This window comes from Vicugna pacos, chromosome 23, assembly GCF_048564905.1.
Source record: "Vicugna pacos chromosome 23, VicPac4, whole genome shotgun sequence".
Lineage (NCBI taxonomy): Eukaryota > Metazoa > Chordata > Mammalia > Artiodactyla > Camelidae > Vicugna > Vicugna pacos.
In genome coordinates, this window is record NC_133009.1 from 9,499,379 (window position 1) to 9,520,365 (window position 20,987).

General features: G+C 38.2%; 1 long non-coding RNA gene across 2 annotated transcripts; it reads right to left on the minus strand.

The window, feature by feature from the left end:
• Window positions 1-3,811: 3,811 nt before the first annotated feature.
• On the minus strand, window positions 3,812-20,932 carry LOC140688719 (uncharacterized). 2 transcript variants are annotated; one of them, XR_012063469.1, is made up of 5 exons: window positions 20,339-20,932; window positions 19,467-19,595; window positions 14,132-14,188; window positions 13,267-13,338; window positions 3,812-4,030 (listed from the first exon to the last, which is right to left on the minus strand). It is a non-coding gene; the product is annotated as an uncharacterized lncRNA (long non-coding RNA). The 2 variants fall into 2 exon arrangements; XR_012063470.1 differs by having other exon boundaries at window positions 19,454-19,595.
• Window positions 20,933-20,987: the final 55 nt, after the last annotated feature.

Genomic DNA, 20,987 nt, shown 5'->3' on the forward strand with positions numbered 1-20,987 from the left:
ACTTAAACTTAGGTAAAACTGCCCAATTTCCCTACTGTGATTGTAAACCCTTCCCAGTATAAAGATCATTCTCCTTAGTGACTAAACTTAAAAGACTGAGGAAATTAAATGTGTCAGTTCTTGACATATAATCCCAGGAAGTAGATTACTTCATTCCTTATTATTCTCCTCTAAACAATGAAAGAATTTCCCCAAAGCTCAGATCATTCTGTGCTGTTTTCATTTTTCAGATTCTTATTTGGGCTCATAAGGACTCAATGCCCTTAGTTGTATTTGTTGTTGACTAGTAGACAGTCCTTCTCATCTTTTTATTTTTAATCAAAGTATATTGATTTATAATATTAACAGTTTGGGTGTACAACATTATGATTCTATGTTATAAATTATTTTATATAATTTATAAATGATTTTATATTTATAAATTATTATTTATATAGTTATTATTTTATTTATAATTTTTATAATTTATAAATTATATACACTTAGCAATATTTTGGGGATGTCTCTTCAGGTAAAGGCAACAAAAACAAAAATAAACAAATGGGACTTACACCAAACTAAAAAAGCTTTTACACAGTGAAGGAAACCAGCAACAAAACAAAAAGGCACCCTACTGTAAGCGAGAAAATATCTGCAAATCATATATATTCAATAAAGTGTTAATATCCAGACTATATGAAGAATTCACACCACTTAATATCAAAAGAACAAACAATCTGATTTTTAAAATGGGCAGAGAACCTGAACATTCTCCCAAAGAAGACAGATAGCCAGCATGAAAGATGGTCAATGTCACTAATCATCAGGGAAATGCAAATCAAAACCACTGTGCGATAGCACTTCACACTTGTCAGAATGGCTGTTACCAAAAAGACAACAAATATAGTTGGTGAGGATATGGAGAAAAAGGACGCCTCACTCACCGGTGGTGGCAGTATAAATTGGCATAGCCACCATGGAAAACCGTATGGATGTTTTTCAAAAAATTTGAAATAGAACTACCATATGATCTAGCCATTCCACTTCTGGGTATTTTCTGAAAGGAAACTAAGAACACTAGAAAAGATAAACGTACCCTATATTTACTGAAGTACTATCTGTATTAGCCCAGATATGGAAGCAACCTAAGTGTCTATCGTAGATGAACAGATAAAGATGTGATATACATGTACAATGGAATATTACTCAGTCATAAAAAATGAAATCTTGCCATTTGTGATGACATGAATGGACCTAGAGGGGATTATGCTAAGTGAAGTAAGTCAATCAGAGATTATACATAGCATATGATTTCACTTATGTGTGCAATCTTAAAAACAAAATAAGTGAACAAACAAAACAGAAATAGACTCCTAGATACAGAGAAAACTCCAGGTTGCTAGCGGGCAGGGGATTGAGGGAATGAGCAAAGTGGGTGAAGGGGATTAGGAGGTACAAACGTTCAGTAATAAAATAAATGTCACTGTGATGTCATGTACAGCATAGAGAATAAGTCAACAGTACTGTAATAAGTTGCATGGTGGCAGATGGTAAAGAGAATTTTTGTGTTGTGTATAATGTACAGCTTCCAGCCTCTGTATGATTGTAAAAAAGTGAATATTTTTTAATATATTGTAAGAAACTAATATGCCGCAATAGTGATTATGTTGTAATTTTTCCTGACCTGATTTCCCAGCTCTGTGAGGTTCTTTTATTGGAACCCACTTCACTCTCCTGGGTAAAAATTTGAGTATCTACCCACGAGTCTAAACCATCGTTCAAGAAAAGCCATGAGACAACTTTCCCCATAAGCATCATGCACACTGTGGAGAAGCACGCTGAGGCACTGGAGAGCCCGTTAAGTAAGGCCAGGGATGGGAGAATTAAGGGCTGGGATATGGTGTCATTTTTATCTTTTCCTATTGGTTCACGTGCTTTGAACTATCTAGCAGCAGGGGGAATCTACAGAGATATTCGGTAGGCTGCAAATTATGAAGGGCAGTTCACAGATAGGATTCTGTAGCAGGCCTCACTTTTTAAAAAAAAGAAATTAAACATAGAATTTTATTGGATTGTAAAAGTTGATATATATTCATTGTAGACATATTTGGAAGTCACGCATAACCCAAAGATTAAAATGATCACCATCCATAATTCTACCACTCATGATAGTTAACGTTTTTCTGTGAATCCTTCTAGCCCTTTTGCCCAGATGTCAACTGCGCTCAGTTACCATTATAGTGATAATGTAGGAAGTCATTTGATTCTTTTTATTTGTTATTTAAATTCGTAGTAAAATAATTCAGAGTTTAAAAAATTAATTATAGAAAAGGCAAAACTATGGTGATAATGAAAACCTCAGTGGTGCCCAGGGGTTAGGTAGGAGGTGGGATTAACAGGCAGAGCACTGAGGAATTTTAGGAAAATGAAAATATTCTTCCTGATCCCATAATATTGCATACATGTCATTATGTATTTGTCAAAACCCATAAAATTTGCAACACCAAGAGTGAAACCTCATATAAACCATAACTTTGAGTGATTATGACAAAGGCATAGGTTGTTTCAGGGAAATAAAAAGCAATCAACAGTGGAATTAGTATAGTGCATGGATAAGTATTTTTAATTCTGTTGTGCACCTTTGCATCAGTACCTGACATTGGGGTCATAGTGGCCAATGTCCCTGTTTCAGGTTGTATTATTAGCTGTTCATATGGCTCTAGTACTCCCGGTAGTATGCACTGTCTGTCTGTGGGAGGTGGCAAACCGAGTAATATAGTAGGGTTTTGTTTGTTTGTTTGTTTTGTTTTTGTTTTTGTTTTTGTTTTGAGCAGAGAAAGTTTTATTGCAGGGCCAAGCAAGGAGTATGTGTGGCTTGTGCACAAAAGAGCCAAACTCCTAGTTGTTTTTAATAATTTCCAGGAATCTTTGACCTTACGAAGTCTACCACCTAGAAATGATCAGCAGATTTCAAAGGGGCAACAGGATCCAATAATAATCTGGTCATTCCAGGGTGGCAGAGACTTGTATGAGCCTCTTTCTGGCCATTACAACTGCAGTGGCAAGAACAATGCCAGGTCTCTTTCCGGGTGTTCTCTGCTTTGCTCACCCAGATCAGAAGCTCTTCTTCCTCGAGACCCACTAAGGAGGATAAGAGGGATGGCAGAGGGCTGTCTGAGGGATGCGGTGTGAGTCTAGAGCACAGGGGAGAGTCCAGCTCAGTGTTCAGGGACTTCTGAGGTGACACTATAATGGCTGCTTGACTATGCAGTATGTAAGTTCTGATTGCTCTGTCTGCCACGGGATACTGTAATACTTAAGAATAATCTAGCTTCTGAGTGTCTTCCAGTTATTGAATTCAGGTCCCCAGTGAACTGAGACTTTTAGCTTGTTCTGAACCTAAGAACCAAATGGTATTTAGGCTGAAGTGAAAAAGTTGAGCATGTATCAATGAAAAGATAAAGGGAGAGATGGGCATCACTCACCCATTTGTTACCCTTTTCTACTTAGGTTCCAATTAAAAGGCAGCTCTGCTAGGCACTGTGTCTTGGCTGGAGTGAAAAGCCTTTGGAAAAGCAATGTGTCTGTGTGTGAAGGTGACTAGAAAGAGTAACTCTGCAGCCTGGATGTCTTCCCTTATTTTTTTTCCTAGTGTGTTTCACATGTCATTTAACTAAATTATTGGTAAATGGTCCTTTGTTGGAAGAATTTTTTAAAGGTCTAACAGGTCTTATACATCATGCATTCACGTTACTTAATCTATAAGTAATTAGTTTAATGGTGGTGTTGAATTTTGTGGGGAAGATGTGGGGAGAAAGTAGATGACATACAGTTACACCAAAATGTATTTATTTATTTACTTTTTTATTTCACCATTTAGGAGTAATTTCTCTTAAAGTTTTATTCCCTCATATTTCTGAACTATTTATTCAGCATGTTATTTACTCCATAGTATTTACTGAGGAAGGTTTCCCATGTGCCAGGACGTTCCACGCAGGGAGAGGGCTCAGTAGAGAAGTCTTGTCTCTGCTCTCATGGAGTTCATTTTGTACTTGGGTAGGCAGACAATAAACAAGAAAATAAATCAGTAAACAAATTAAAAATAGAATATACAAAATAGCATGTTAAAAAGTGATTTGTTACAGAGAACAAAAACATTTCTATGATAAATTATTATGGCACAGTGAGGTGAGTCAATATTTGAAATGATGAGGTGAGGTGCCATAAATTTCCAAACTACCCATTTAAATAAAGTACACCAAAGATTCAGAAATTGATAAATAGAGAAAAATATTTTATATACCAAGACATCACTCATGTATCCTACTCTATTTACTAAGGCAAGGCAAGATTTTTTAAATTCCCTTTTTCTAATAATTAGAAAATATTTTACTTTGGATTTCATTAAATTAATTTGTTGGAAATCTATTTTGACATCTTATGGAATTAAGATGGAACTTTAAGAACACTAATACATATAAAATTCATATATACAACAAACTCAGCCTTCCCAAGACACAAAAAGTTGAAAATAAATATAGGTAAACTTTGGAAAAACATAAACACATCGCTAAAATCCAGGTAGGAGAATTTAATCATTATTTGACATACTAAGGTCCTCATTTTTTTATATACACATTGACAAGCTTGGGTATCTTCCTAAATTATTATCAGATTACAAGCATCAGATTAGTTTTAGGGAAAGAACTGCTAGAAAGAGATACACTAAAAGCAGCAAGATGTGACAGCTGATAGCTTGGAAGAATTAAAAAACAAAAGAAGAAGAAAAAAAGGCATTCCCTGGAGCTTTTAATCTGGCTACGAAGTGTCCTACGGGAATCAATGTGTTCTGGTGACACTATTGTATGTTTTGTATTGGTCCTGATGGTAATGATCTTGAGTCATCAAGAAACATTTATATCAGCTGAAAATGATAGTTCACGTTTAATAAACTTCACAAAGATTTACCTGGAACTTCAAATCTTTGAGTGCCAAAACCCTGTCTGTCCTGTTCCTCACTGTCAACCCAAGACTCTTATGACGCCTGACATAAAAATAGGCAATCAAACTGTTGCTGAAAAACGAACCTAATTGCATTCCAAACTGATTAAAAACTTACCTAGCTGGAAGGTAGTTTTTACTTTTGCAATAAACTGTAATTTAAGTCTCACCCAAGTGAGTTCCCTCCCTGAAAAAGCCTTGCATATTTAAATTCCATCTACTTATGTTCTTATAGAAAAAAAAACACTATTCATAACACAGTTACAGGGCACAATTATTGTATAACCATTTTGACTGAAACTCTAAGGGAACCTAAATTTCTTGTGTTCTTTTCAGAAATTTTTTGTCCAAACCCTCAACTGTTCTTATCGGGAACCACACAGGAGCTTCTCTGAAGACCTTCCCTATGGAAAAAAGTACAACGGGCTGTCTGTATCTACAGATCCCACATCCAAGGATTCAACCAACTGAGGATTCAACCAACTAGGGATCAAAAAATTAAAAAATAAAAAAACCTCCAGAAAGCTCCAAAAGGCACAACTTGAATTTACCCCAGGCTGGCAACTATTTACACAGCATTTACATTATATTAGGTATGACAAGTAATCTAGAGATAACTTAAAGTATACAGGAAGATATGCTAGGTTACATGCAAACGCTATATAAGCCATTTTATATAAGGGACTTGAGTATCCATGGATTTTGGTATCCACAGGGATTCAGGAACCAATCCCATGTGGATACCGAGGGCAACTGTATCTTACCAATGTGACCCCCACCCAGATAGAGAGATGACCTTCAGCCTCACTGGGGAGAGCACCCAGTGCGTGCTGCACAAGTGCCTGTCAAGGGAACTGGTTTTGGAGCAGCCCTGCAAATGCAAACATTCTGGTCCTGCTGGTCAGTGTACCCAACTCCCTAGAAGGATCAGCACATCTAGGTGAAAAACCTGCATATTTCTACAGTGACAGTCACTTTTGCTTGTGAACGTGACCTTGTTATGAATGTCAGAGGCAAAACTACCTGGTTCCAAATGTGCCACACTATCCTGAGATTGGCGATATTGTGATGACCCTTCCTTCTGGAGTGAGGAGTGTGGGATGGTGAGGAGAGGAGGGGGCAGAGAGTGGGGAGAATCAGTGAAGCCCAGCTTTTATACAGCATATTTTCAAAGCACTGAAAACAAATGCCACAGAAAATGCTCTGCTTGTGCCATCTCCTTTCCTGGTTGTCTTTATACTAGATGGATGGGTGTGCAGAGCAAAAAGCCCAAGTTGATGTCAATAATTTACTTCAGAATTGATGACATTATTGAGTGTAGGAGATGGCAGCGTAGGAAGACCCAAGGCCTATCTCCATTCACGGGCACATGAAAATTACAACTATTTACAGAGAAACTATTGATGAGAATGACCAGAACCTACCAAAAAAGACCTTCCACAACTAAAGATATAAAGAAGGAATCACAACAAGATGGATAGGTGGGGCAGAGTTGTGATAAATTCAAGACCCACACCCCTGTGTGGTGACCCCCACAGATGCCAGAATAACTACAATTGCAGGGGTTGTCTAAGGAGTGAGGGGTCTCTTCCCACACTGGGCTCTCCAGCCTGCAGGTCCTGCACCAGGAAAACTAGCACCCAGAATGTTTGGCTTTGAAGGCCAGTGAAGTTTACTTTTGGTAGAGCCAGAGGGCTGTGGGAAACAGACTCCACTCTCAAAGGGCGCACATAAAATCTCACACCCAAGGACCCAGGGCAGAAGCAGTCGTTTGAAAGGAACTTGGGTCAGACCCACCTGCTGATCTTGGAGACTCTCCTGGAGAGGCAGGAAGCAACTGGATTCACCCTGGGGACACAGACACTGACAGTGGCCATTTTGAGGAGCTCATTCTGACACGTGGACACTGGTGCTGGCAGGTACCACGCTGGACTCCCTTACTCTAGCTTACTGGCCTCAGGACCCAACCCTGCATCCACCCACTGGCCTGCAGGCATTACTGCTGGGAGGCCTGAGGCCAAGCAACTAGCTGGGTGTGGACACAGCCCCACCCCCCAGTAGGCTGCCTGAAGATCCCCTAAACCCACATGGCCCTTGCATGCAGCCAGAGACCCGAGGACTCAGCGACACCCACCAGTGTGTGGACACCAGCCCCAGGACAGCTGCAGCCCCACAGTCTACCATGGCATGACCCAGTCTACCCACCAATAAGCTGGCACCATCCCTGGAAACCTCTGGGCCCCAGTCCTACCCACTATAATTGGCAAAAACCCTTTGAAAAACATTTATGCAATGTATGCAGAGAATAATACAAATACTCATGCCAACTAGTGCTCCTAGGAATCCAGCTGAATGAGATAATGCAAAATACAAAAATACTGCATGCATTTTGACCTAGGGTTTCATTACAAATAAAACTTGAAACAGGTTAACTCTACAGTAGAAATCTTGGGGTACACTAGGTTACACCCACTAGAATAATTTATATTAGTTTGCTTCTGTCATAATATTTATTTCTATTGTATAACTATGTAAACCTTAGATGCATGGAAAAAAGTACTGGAAGGCAAAAAAGTACCCAGCATTTATGAGTAGTAGCATTATGGATAACATTTGTCTTTTATTCTGTTTTATAGTCTTCTGTAATTATGTTATTTTTATGACAAAAATATTACAGTTTAAAGAAAAAACAGACTTATCTGAATACACAAAATGAGACTGTATAAATAAAACCAGTGACTTTTTATATTAGAAAAAAATTAAGATTGCATACAGAAAAAAATCAGGATGAACTGTCACAGCGTGAGAGCTCCTGTTTGATCATGTTGTGTGACAGACTAATGTATTTGTGGCTTTTTTCTTCCTTTTGGGAACACGTGATGGTCTCACAGTTAATAAGTTTTATGAAGGGTTTGCGAAGGAACCCTAGCATCCTTAACAGTAAGCCTCCACTTATAATAAATGAAATGTAAAAAGAGAGATTAAAACATCTTACACTGTAATTTCAATTAGAAAGAAAATAATAGTGAATTCAGGCCATAGTACAAAGTTTCTGTACTTTGAACCATTACAAAAAAGAATCATTCCTCCTGTTTTAATGTGGCTGGAGGACTAAAGTTCCCCTTTCGTTTATAACGTAATAGTCTTCAGGATGGTGGTTGTGACCATCTACAGAAATTGAAAGCCACAAAGAACAGTTTTCGAAGCCTGTTTTTGTGATCTACCTGTGTGAGGGGAATAGAGTCGGCCATGTGCCTCACACAAGAGACATGTGCAGGACCATGGAGGGCTGAGCCCAGGGCTCCAGGGCTTGTTCTGGGCAAAGGTTACAAACTGCTGTCTCCCTGCTTATTTATAACCCTGTGGTAGAAAGACTACTGCGCTAGATAGATTAAATCAGGAGCAGAGGGGAAATTGAAAGATAAGCCTGTGGGGGTGTTTTTAACAGCAGAATTTATAGTTATATTAAAAAACCTCATTGGCATCCTCTAATGGGACTAGATATTAAGAGGAGAGTTTAAAACCTGTAGGTTGGATTTTTCATGCATTCAGTGACCTTGTTTTACCACCTAGGCATGTTCTTTGCTGTGGTCTTTATCTTACCCCTCACTGTTCCCTGTTGGATAATTCTAAAGCCCCCTAAAAGGGTTAACTACAGCCTTATTCTCCTAGAAAATGTTAAAAACTGTACTTGCCTCTTCTTGGAAGCCAAAGATCAGTAAAAGAAAGCCTCCAAAAAACAAAAAAAAAAACAAAAAACAAAAAACAAAAAAACCCCGTAACTGATGGAGTCATTTTTATAAAGAAGAGCTTTGACATACATTATGGATAGAAAAGTATTTACAGTAAAATAAATATATAGGACATTAAGAACTTTGTTTTTAAAGAAGTTTAGAATTTTAAGGACTCAAGTTTTACAAAAGAAAAAGGAGGAGGAAGGGATTTTTCCGAAGCTATTAATGAGAACACTGGTATCCCAGAGTTTTGCTGGGACACTTCAGATGCTGCCCTCTATAAACTGATCCTCTAAGGGCACTAAAAGTACATAGTGTGTCCCACTGGTACACATACCACAGGCAGCCACCGTGGAAGAACTGAGACTTTGCTTTGGCTGTTTAAAAAGTAATACATCTTTTATAAACATCATTTACTAAATCAACATCTTGACTGGGAAGAGAACACACACAGCTTCTATATCAGTTGATTTAATAATAACAAAACCAGTGAAGTCGGTGTTAATGAGATCAATGCTAAAAAGCTTGCGGGGCAAACTCTGTACTCATGAGAAACAGCTTTTAACTTCAGATGAACAGTTTTCTAGAGCAAACATTCCCAACAAATACAGTCTCCTAGAGAGGCTTTATGGAAATTGAAGTTTTGAATTTTCACAGAGGATGCCAACATAAACTTCAAAAAAAAAAAGGCAGAATATCACAGGAGAACTTCTCACAATCTAGTCAGGAACTCAATTTCAAGGTAAAATAATGAGTAGAGAATTAAAATTAAATTAAATCTTTATCCTTCCTAATTAATGTCCTCTGTATTGTGGCTTGACACATAAATACACTATGCCCTCTTCCATTTCAAAAAAAAGTATTTTGATGCTTTATTTGGCCAAAGTCCTCATGTCAATAATCTGTTCCCCTTAATGTTCTTCATTGATGTAGGTTATTTTTTTTTAATTTTAGGCTTTTTGAAAAATTAAGACTGAATTAAATTAGTTGAGACTTTTCATTTTCTATTTCTGTGCTAGTCTGCAGTTAATATGATCCAGGGCAAATGATTCTCTCTTCGTCTGAGAGACAGTCAAATGATCCTCCCACTCCTCCCCTTCAGCTACTTCATTCCTCATCCTTACGGACTAGACTTTGCTCGTCAACTGGATGATCAAATTCCCAAGTCTAACTATTGATTTGTTTCACCCACGGGATGCTCACATTAGTCATCCTCAAGCATAAATAGGATTCAATAACCATTTTATAAAAAATTTCTTTAGAAATTTTTATCTTGCCTAATCTGAACAATCTCAGATCATACATCATTTCTTCATGTGTTATATCTCTTAAAACCTGCCTCTTGTTTTTTCCACATTCTATAAAAGTATAATGTCCATGGCAGGAACATTTTCTCTAACTAACAGCAACCAGGGGTGTGGCTGGAAAAAGGAAAAGATCACGGTCCTCTTTCATTTTAAAGGTCAGGGAGCAAATGTTCCAAACAGGTAAGCAACTTATAATGAAACCTCTTATGTAGGTATAATTCATAAAAATTTCAAAACATTAAAAAAATTTTTATTTTTGGCTTGATTCACTTCTTGAGGTAACAAAATGCCATTTATTTGCATGTTAGAAATAATGCGTCACTAAAATTAGAGGGAAGTACTAAGTTTAAATTATCAGAATGCAGAGTCCCTCCTTTTAGAAACAATGGGGCCGAGGAATCCTTCAGTCACATTGTCCACGGGAGTGAAGCTGACAGTCAGCTAAGTAAGTGTGGTTACATACGGCGGGCTGATTATTTTTATCTGCAGCTCAAGATTTCCTCACAGAACAGAAAGACCCAAAGGTCCTTACGGTAAAGAAGAAAAAGCCATGTGAGAGACTTAGTGGTCATTTAGCCAGAAGAGCAGTTTATCTCAGAGCCAACAAGACTGATAAGAGATGGCATCGTGTGGAACAAAGTGGCCTGCTCTGTGGGAGACGCAGGACCAAGCCAAGCCTGGAAGGGCGTAGGCTGAGTCAACCTCTGATCCGGGAGACAATTCAGAAACTACTGAAGCTGTGCGTTGTGGTATCACTCTTAAGTGGTGTTCAGCACACCTTTCATTTAGTAAATATTTACGGAGCACCTCTCTGGACCAGAGGCAGTTCTAAGGCTTGCTATGTGTCCATCAGTGAAGATGGACAGAAATCCCTGCCTTGATGGAGTTTGCTTTCTAGTGAAGGAAGAGACTAGAAATAAGATAATTAATAAATTATATCACAGGGGATAAAGGCTATGAATAAATAGAGCAGAGTAAGAGCGATCAGGCATGCGGATGTGAGGGAGATACCATCTTTAACACGGTGGTTAGAGTAGGCCTCGTTGAGGACTGTTTTTAAAGTGAGATCTTTTCTGTGTGTGTAATCTTTCTATTTTCGTCTCATTTTAATTTCCTAGTAAGTCTGCAAACTGCTTATGCTTTTTCAAAAAAAAAGAGGAGATTCTTTTTTTATGCCCTGGTTAGAGAGGGAAGTTGGAATGGGGTGGCCTGACAGTGAGACTAGCAGGGGAAGGACTAGCTAGAAATACTAGTGAAAGCGCTGAGGTGACGGTCAGTATCCAGCAGAAAGCAGCGTTGTGATCAGTTAGTGATGCCTTCCAGGGATTTTGCTGCATCAGGAAAAAGAAGGATTTTGTTGGGTAAAACTGCTGCTCGTCTCCCTCAGGGAATGCTGCCCCAGCTCTCTACCAAGTTAGATGGTGCATCTTCACCTTGCCCTAAACTCACCCCAGGTTTCACAGTTTTAACCTCCTAACACTGAACTTGGTGAGCAAATCTGTCTTAGACTTTTATCACATAACTGATGATTTCATATGCCTCCTCAATCCTCAGCTTTCCCAGGTGCAGGATGTCTAGTTACCACATGCCTTTCCTCCCTCCCCCCACATTGTGTGCGCTTTCCCCACGCTCATTAAATCCTGTCTCATCTTGTCCTCTGAGTCTCCGCTACCTTCCTCATCACCTCCCTCCTCCAGGACAATGAGCCCACTGTGAGCAGGGACCACCTACAGGCACACAAAATAATTTGCATTGAATGATTTTTGATCCCCACTTGTACAGTAGTCAAGATTAATAATAAGAAGAGCAAGAGTCAACATGTTTGTTTGCAAAATGCTTTACCATTTACTGTCTTCTTTGTTCCCCAAAGCAACTCTGTGCAGTAGAGAGGCCCAACAGTTTTGTTTTCCCAAAGCCGAGAAGAATTTGAGGTATAGAGAAATTCAGTGACTTGCTTAAACACGTGAGTACGATGTCATTAAGAGTTAGGGCTTTAGTCCCAATTATCTAACTCAAAATTTTGAAACCACCTGCATATTCCATTGATAATTGTAGTTGCCCATTTCGGAACCTGATCCTGTATCACTGAAATTCAGGATCCAGAACTGTATAGTACAAAGCTGAAACATTTCCTTTTTCTCTTTCAATATTCCTTTTTTCTCTATTTTATTGGATTTGTTTTAGCTCCTCTGGTATATTGAGCCAGTATCCTAGAGAACAGTACGCAATCTCTCCTCTTTCACTCTGTTCTGAGTTATTAGCCTATAAGAAAATGACAATATTTCTGTAACGGTATCTGTCCATATTAAGGTTTTACGAAAACTTTCTGGTTCATTCACAAGACTTGTAAGTTTTTTCTCCAATTTAACCTCCCCAGCTTGACAACTCACGAGTGAAAAAAATATCATCTGCACATTTGATATTTTACTATGTATTTACTGCATCAATAATTGGTGATGAATGTTAAACAAGAAAGTCGTGATCACTGAGGAATAATACTGACTCCTCCCTTCAGAGCCCATTAATCCTTGCCTACTGTTTCTGCTTCTAATCCGTTCCCATTTCTGTACAGAAAGCCTCCTTGTCCACAGTCAGATAAAACCTTAAATCTTCATTGGAATTATGCATGGAGTTCAAAGCTATTAAGGCCACTCTGCTTCCTGCATTACCCTATGTTCACATTAACCACCATCAACCAACAGCACAACCGTTTCTTGCCCATATACTCACTAAGGTTGCATCCTCTCACACCCCATGGACCACTCATCATCCAAGACCACTTTCAGGCCATTAGTCATGGAACCACTTAGTCACTTCTCCTTGGAGGCCCATATCACGTGGCTGTACAACCCTCTACTCTTCCTCATGCATGAGTCTCAATGTTGCCCTTCCTCATGCTGTGAAACTTTGGTTCTGACTCAGTCTCCTCTTTGTCTCAAGTGAGGCCATCAGCTAACTTCCATGAGAAGGTAAAGACTACCTGAGGAATGAGGAAGTACTGGTAAGTGTGGAGTGAGTGAATAACCTGTGTTCCGATCTTAAATCCCTAACGCCAGCCTGTACTTGAAACCTGAAGGAACTGGTATGGTGTGACTGATCATCTCATTCACGGAAAAGAAAGTGCTCATTAAATAACCCACAAAGAGGCAGAGGCGCACTCCAGGTAAAGATCCTGGGCTTTGTAATTAGTAAGACCTGTGTCCACACTCACTTACTAGCTATGGGACCCTCAGCAAAATACTTACCCTACCGAAACTTTATTTTCCTTCTGTGTAAAATAGGGAAAATAGTAGCTTCTACCTCACTTAACACAGCACCTGATGATGAATGTCAGAAAATGTTAATTATTGTTATTTATACATGGTTATTATTTCTGACATTTAAAAGTGATTAAATACTTCTGCTTATTGTCAGGTTTCATATACTCTCCTGGGAACTACTGCTGCTCTCCTAATTGTGAGCATTCGCTGAACAGAAAACAGAACTTATACCTTCACTGCAGGGGAAGAAGGAAGCCTTGTGTAAGGCTGCAGTGCAAAGCTGCTCACATTGTGAAGCCTAAATGTCTCAAGGTTGTGGCAAATGATATTTACTAATCAGAATTACCAACAGGATACAGAAGTCATGAAGTAAAAATTGCATTGCTTTCTAGACTATTTTTCTCATGTTATTTCAATAGTTCAAATGGAAAACAGCAGTATTTCTGTATTAAACACAAATACATATGTGAAGAACCAGAAGCCAAACGAAGCAGGATATTTTAAGATAAATAAGACAGAGAATATTGTGCTTTCAGGGATACTTTAAGTTGTGCCTCCAAGGCTCCTGAGTGATGCATTCCTTTTCCTTTGCTATTGGGGTACGAGGATGGAAAAGTTGTACAAAACTGATTCATAGCTATTCGTGCTGCCCCCAAATATAAACAGACAAAACAATGGCAGAATGTGAAGTCAAATGGTTGTCTTTACAAGAGTTCATTTAAAAAATATTCTACAAAGTGCTTAAAATATCATTTGATGTGGCCTCATTCCTGCCAGGTTTCCTGCCTAAAACATGGTTCCACCTTTCTCCCGGTCTAGGTTGCATTCACCCAGCTGAGAATTCACTCACCCAAGAAGCTTCAGTCCAAAGTGATGTTTTTCTTTGGAACCCACAGCAGCTTCCTTTCTATGCCATTAAAAAAAATTAAATTGTTTTCTTTAAAACTAACATGAGCTCATTATTGAAAACATATGAAATACAGAAAGATATAAAGAATATTAAAATTGCCTATAAGAGCCTCAACAGTAGTTAGTATTTTACATTTGCAAGATTATACTTTGAAATTCTATTGACCATATAACATTGAATTCTGATTTTTTTCTCACCAAATGACAACCATTTCTCCCATCATTTCCCCCAAGTTTTATCTAAACACATCCCATTGTATTTGACATCTCATGTCTTGTTTTTTATCTATTAACTCTATTACATTCGTTCTCTTGCTCATTCATTCATTCTTCAAACACTGAGTAGTCACTTGTAAGGTACCAAACTTTGTGCTTACGTGTTTTCTTTCCCATACTAAATTCACTTATGAGTAAAGGCCACTTTTTAAATTCTCCCCAAATTTCTGAGTATAGACTTAATCAAATGAGAAGTATACACTAAGTATTTGAGAATGAACTTATCAGAATTTCATTTTTCAACTTTTTGGAAACCATATTTTACATCAAGGTGCATCTCGAATTGTGCACATTGACTACCTTCCCCCTTTTAATAAAAAAAGTAGTAAGTCTTTAAGAAATTGTCTCAAATTTTCCTTTTAAAATTGGAAGTTTGGCCACACTGTGCCACAGGAGCAAAGTTAATCATTTGTGGCAACATGTGGTAGAAACAAGAAGTCAGTTAGAGTCTGTACCGAGCTTAACAGGTGTGTACCCAGGCCAGGTGCAGGGGCAGAGAGGGCAACACAGGTAAAGAAGCAGACTCCGAAGACACAGCCCCATGCTGAAGGACATGAGAGTGTTCAAAGGTGATGCAGGTAACACGTGATGTTGGGAAGTCTTGTGAGGTAGGAGAACAATGATGAGGGATGTGGGGGTGTCAGGCGAGCAGATGAGCCTCATCAGGGTTTGTCCATTGGTGGAAGGACAGTGTTCCTATCCTTAAAAATAAAGCAGCGGCCTCAGTGTGGCCAAGGGAGCCACACTGATATCCTGGATTATACAGTAGCTTCTTTCAATCTTGACTGTGAGTAGGGAAGGAGGATATGGTATTTGAAGCTGACTCACCTCCAAACTACCAAGATCCTGTTTACTTTCTTCTGATAAAACCATCATTAAGAAAAAGAGGCTCAAGGAAATAATCCCTGTGTTATGAGAGACCTGTACGTGTTCTGAAATGAGGCTCTTTTTATTTAGTTGCTCAGCTCTGAGAACACTCTTCCTTTGATGAAGAAGCAACATGGAAAGGTCAAGTCATTCATTATTCTCACTCTTATCTACTCAGTATCTCAATTTATGCCATACTTTCTTGTGTGCAACATAGCAACCACAACAGAGGGCAATAAACACTTCTTTGGAACTTGTAATTTATGTGAAATGCTGGCATTGTGATTATCAACAAATAAATTCCGGGGAATTCAGTAATCAACCATGCTGTCATCTAAATAAAAATATCCTGTTAGTTCAGTGTCCTTCCTTGACAAAGTTACTGTAAACCTGGAGAACACCTCAATTAAAATCTTGTCTGGAAAAGGGCCAATTCATTTCAACAGAATAAGAGCTGAGACTCATAAAATCTGTCAAGTGACTTCACAGAGATTCAAACACGTGCACTTGAAGATGCTGAAGCTCCCCCAGTATCTAGCGAAGCTCCTTTCTCTTGGTTGGATTGCTGTTATTCTTACATTCTCTTCTCTTGTGCTGAAAGCACACATTATCTAGTTGGGAAAAATACACTTAGGATATATAAATAGTCTCGATTACTTAAAGAAGGAAGTTGTCACACAGTATTTCTGTTTCCAAGTTTGTCATTTTTCTTTCTTATTTTCAAATGTTTATGATATGGAACGGGCTCATTGAGGAGAATTTGGAAAATGTAGGAGGAAGATATGAAAAACTAATCAGTCACATATAATTATACTGCCTAGTGATAACTACTGTTAATATTTTAATTCTTTTTCTGCTAATCTTTCTTCATATATATTTCTATATACACACAGATAGCTTTCTTTTAAAAACACCTTCTTCTTTTATAGAACAGACCCCACTCCTTAGAGACAGACTGGAATAAAATGTATGCTATATCAGTTTTTACTTTCTCCAGGAAAAAAAATTAATTTCTGTTTATTAAAAAGGCATCAAATGACGACAGAAAGAGGGGTCAAGGGAAATGTCTAGAAGAAAATTAAGGAAATTAATATTTCCTAATCTCTATTTCCAAAAAATTTTATATTATGATCTATACAAAAAACACGCTAAAATGTAAATAAAAGAATAATTTTTATCATAGAAGTAGCTAGCTTATTTTTATATGGATTCAGAATACACTAAATGAACTAAGAAAGCACGGCTTTTAAGAATTTGTCAAATTAATAAACATATATTGATAGTTTCTAAATAAGTGGCCCTGGAGTCTCAATGGGTCCACATCTTTGTAGATCAAAAATGTATTTGGTATGATATTACGTGCCTTGCTCATGATCTCTAGAAAAATAACAGGACATTTCTGGATGTTGCACAACAGATTCACAGATGACTGTGTAATTCTGGATTTTAATAGTTGTTTTTAGATTGTATTCTGCCATATTTACCCTGATAAATATGAAGAGTAAGCTGGACATCGATTTGAATTTCAATTTAAAACCATGCAACAAAGAGGAAGAAAACAAACAAAAGCAACTGACAAACTGGGACAAATAATTGTAACTTCTATCACAAACAAGGGTAGTTGGCTTCTTTAGAATTTAAAATTCAAAGACTAACCCTCCCCTAATCTTCCAAAGTATTGCCCAAAGGACATGCACCCAAGTCACCAAAAAAAGAAAGGCAAGTAGCCCAAGAATATATGAAAAAATGCTCGTTTTGCTTAGCTGAAACTTCAGTAACTCTCTGTTATTTCTTAGGTTTCTGAAGAAATAACTTTCAAAAAACCTAAAAATTAAATTCTTGGAAATAGGCCTTTCTTAGAATTAAAATTCTCCATCACAAGAAAAAATGTTGTTTTTTCCCCCCATAATGGAATAGGTCAGTGAGCAATAAGATTAACAAATATTTGATGGTTGTGACTTTTTAATTGCAAGAAATCTGTGAGTTTTTCCCCATTATATCAGTTACTTATGGGAAATACTGTTTCTGCTAATGCTGTGTAAAGTACTATATTGCCTAACTTGTATCATGGAGCAATTCTCACTTCTGGCCTTACATTTTTCATCTGAAAAGCAAGAGCTGGACCAGCTGATCTCCAAAGCTATTCCTAGTGCTAACATTCTAATTTTATTTTGTTTTGTTTGCCTTTTTGTACACTTAAGTGTGAGATGTAAGTTAGTTTAAGTCTATGGCGTTTAAATGCACTTTTCTGTCTCCACCGTTATAAAGAAAAAGGAATAAAAGATTTTATCTTGTGGCATAGGCTTTGTAATATATTTACTTTTCAAAGCTCTCAGAAGCCAAGAGGAAACAAAATGAATATCATTTCCTTCTGAGAAATGCCCTCCCTTCTGTATTTGGCTGGGTTCAGAATCCTGTGGTGGGTGTGGCATAGCACAGTAATGCCTTTGAGATAACAGCTAAGTAAGAAGGTCAACTGTCTGGAAGGTGCCTACAAGATGCAAGTAAAGGTGGCAGAGCTCCCAGGACCAACATCAAACAGATGGCTCAACTATCCTCTGTTTAGCCATTCTCTTTCAGGTTTTCACAAATACCTAACCTGTAAACCACCATGACAGGGAAAGCCCCTTCCTGCTGCTACCCCTGCCTCTGAAAAGCAAAATGTAAATATACCAATTTAGGCAGCAAATTACCATCTAACTCTGTTTTATTTAACGAAGTTGGCTTCTGTTTAATGACATCCCCAGACACCTACCTCCACCCTACCACCATTCCTAAAGCTACAGGAGAGCGACCACATAGCTCCAAACCTGGTCTACAAACAAGCATATTCTCCATTGTCTCCTCATTGTCTCTTGGCAGTTGACAAGATCTTTAGGGGAGTTGGAGGAACCACTAGTGTTTAAGCCCCTACTTCACTCAAAGCCTTAACTCTTGAGTTCTATTCCTCTCAGAACTTTAGGAAGTTTACAGTCAATACTCTCCCTTTGAACTCAGTCACTAAATTGACCTCGAGGCTAATAGGTAGACAGTAGCTCCCCCTCACAGGTCAGCTTGCCATGCCTGATTTAGAAAAGATTTCTGTGCAGACAGTTGTAGATCATTTCTTTCAGAGACAAATCCTATTTTGTTCCTAGTATCTAAAATTATTAAAATCAAAATCTCTCAGAACCTCCCCAGCATTTGTAAGTCCACGCTGGGGAAGGATTGGCAGAGACATGTTAAATGCATTTGATGGCAACACCCATTTATTTCATTCAGTATTTAATGGGTATTTACTATGCACTTAGTAGAGGTCTAAACTGTCTCAGCACTGGAGCTACAGCAAGAAAACGCTATTCTTGCCTCATGGAGCTTGTTCAGAAACATAGGTATCAAGGCTTAGAACCTTTCAAATGGAGCCTCAAAATAAGTTAAAGAAATCCATATGACAGCCTTCAATTGTATTAAGAATGGTTGATGAACCCCAGGTATAGAAATTTTACTGACTGAAACAAAGTGCCAGTAAAACTCCAATTCTTAAATCTAATTTGCACCTGTAACTAGGAAACCAAACACTAGCCATTTTTTTCCCTTTTAAATTTTCTCATGAAAGGAAAAAAAAAAACACTTCCAAGATTAGAAATAGATGGGAAATTTTTTTTCAACTTCATTCAGATATAACTGACATATAACATTATGTACAGATAGTTAACAGAGAACAATAAATTCTTCTGTTTTTGTAAATAAGTGTCAACATGAAGCCATAGAACAGTTCTGTTATGTCACACTTTTTCATCTATAAGAATTAACAGAAATGAATACTTCCCCCTCATTGAGTTTCTTATTCACTATGCCCTTAATTATATCTCCCTTAATTGTCATCATGGAGTCTCTAGATTTTATAATCCAAGATAGTAAGGTGTTTGTTTTATCCATCGTCTCCACACTTAGTGTCTTGGATGTTTGGTCAAGAATCTAAGCATTGTGTTGGACTGAAAGGAGGAGGGAATTCCAAAGTTTGTTGAACCCAGAAAATCTTTAGTATATCTCAGATATAAAATTGTTCAAATATATATAAAGTTCTATAATTGTGGAAGACACATTTAAAGGTTTACTCAGAGAGCTTCCATTTTCTTACCATCCTCTCATACCTTAACCCTTTGTGATACAGGTTCTGTTCTCATCCTATGAATAAAATAGCAGTTGACATACAGGTTGGATTTTTAAAAAAATTTTTTCTTCACCTGATTCCAAAGGTAGCAAAGGATCAGTACAGAAAACTGAAAAAGCACACAAAAAATGAAATACTCATAAGCTTTTCAACTATTAGTTAATTTTGATTTATTTCCAACTAATCTTTTTTTAAGTGTATCAAAATACTACTTTTGTTTTAATAAAAGTAATGGCAAAAGGAACATACTGATTTGGAGTTTGCTTTTTCTACTTACAAATATACCGTAGTTTCTCACATTAATAAATTTTTTCACTGCTTGCTGCACAGAATTTCACTCCATAAAGCTGCCTGTAAAAAATTCCTTATACTTCTGCTAGACATTTAAGAGTTTATATTTTCTCCAAAATTTTACATCTTTGCTCATAGTTCTAATGATTTCTTTGGGATAAACTCTAAATGTAATTAGTAGTTTGAATGTTATGTATATTTAAAACTTCTAACACATGAAAAAGTTACGTTAAAAATTAAAAAGTTTGAGGGTGCTGGTCCCCCCCAATATGTTCACATATTGGTTGACATTTTTTATTCTTTGCCAACTAATAGGAAGAAAATGTTAACTCCTTTGATTTGCTGTTTAATACCTGTCATGTTACTTTTCTTACCTTGTAGTAGTCATTACAGGTTTACTCACAACTATGCAAATAAATCTTACTGATTCTTACTTTTCCAGCATTGTTTGCGAGATGTTTCAACAGAAAAGTTCTCACTCTTATCCACTCCTACCCACCCCAACCCTAATGACATTCATTTTTTATAGAAACATGGCACTTAACGCACCCCTGTCCTTACCTTTTTCATGCATGTGTATTTCTTCTTCAATAAAGCATTTGTTTCAAGACAAGGCCATAGAGCTGGGACCTGATATGCTAATGGCCAAGCGTTGTTTAATAGTTCACCTTCCCAGGGGTGCTCTCCTGGGAGTACAGGGGTGACTAGTTGACATTAGCAGCTGGGAGAGCAACGGCCAAAACTCCCTTGATTCTGAAATCCGTCAGGCCACGAGAGGCTTCAGGAGCAGCCGCTCACCACGGAAATCTCAACTATTGTCCCGAATTACGCCTGACTTAATGCCAAATACTGAGCAAGGGCCCAGGTATGCGGACAGGCTGGAGCGCTCCAGGACCAAAGTGGAGTCCTGAGGGGTGTCTGCCTCATGGTGACCCGCTGCCTGGGCGCTAGGATTCTATTTTTAAGTCGATACCCTTTATTAAGTCAGTGTTCCGGAAAAGAGACTATGATAACAGCGCCAGCCCTTGTTTCCTTCCCACCCTTCCGGCGTCGGGTGGTAACAGCCTGTTTACTCAGCGGCCATGAAGCAGCAGTTACTCCGCAGCGGCCGCGGCGCTTCCGGGTAGGTCTGCAGAGGGAGGAGCCAGAGGCCGCCAGGCCGCGGGGGAGGGGGCGCGGCGCGGACCGCACTCCCCGAGTGCCCGCCTCC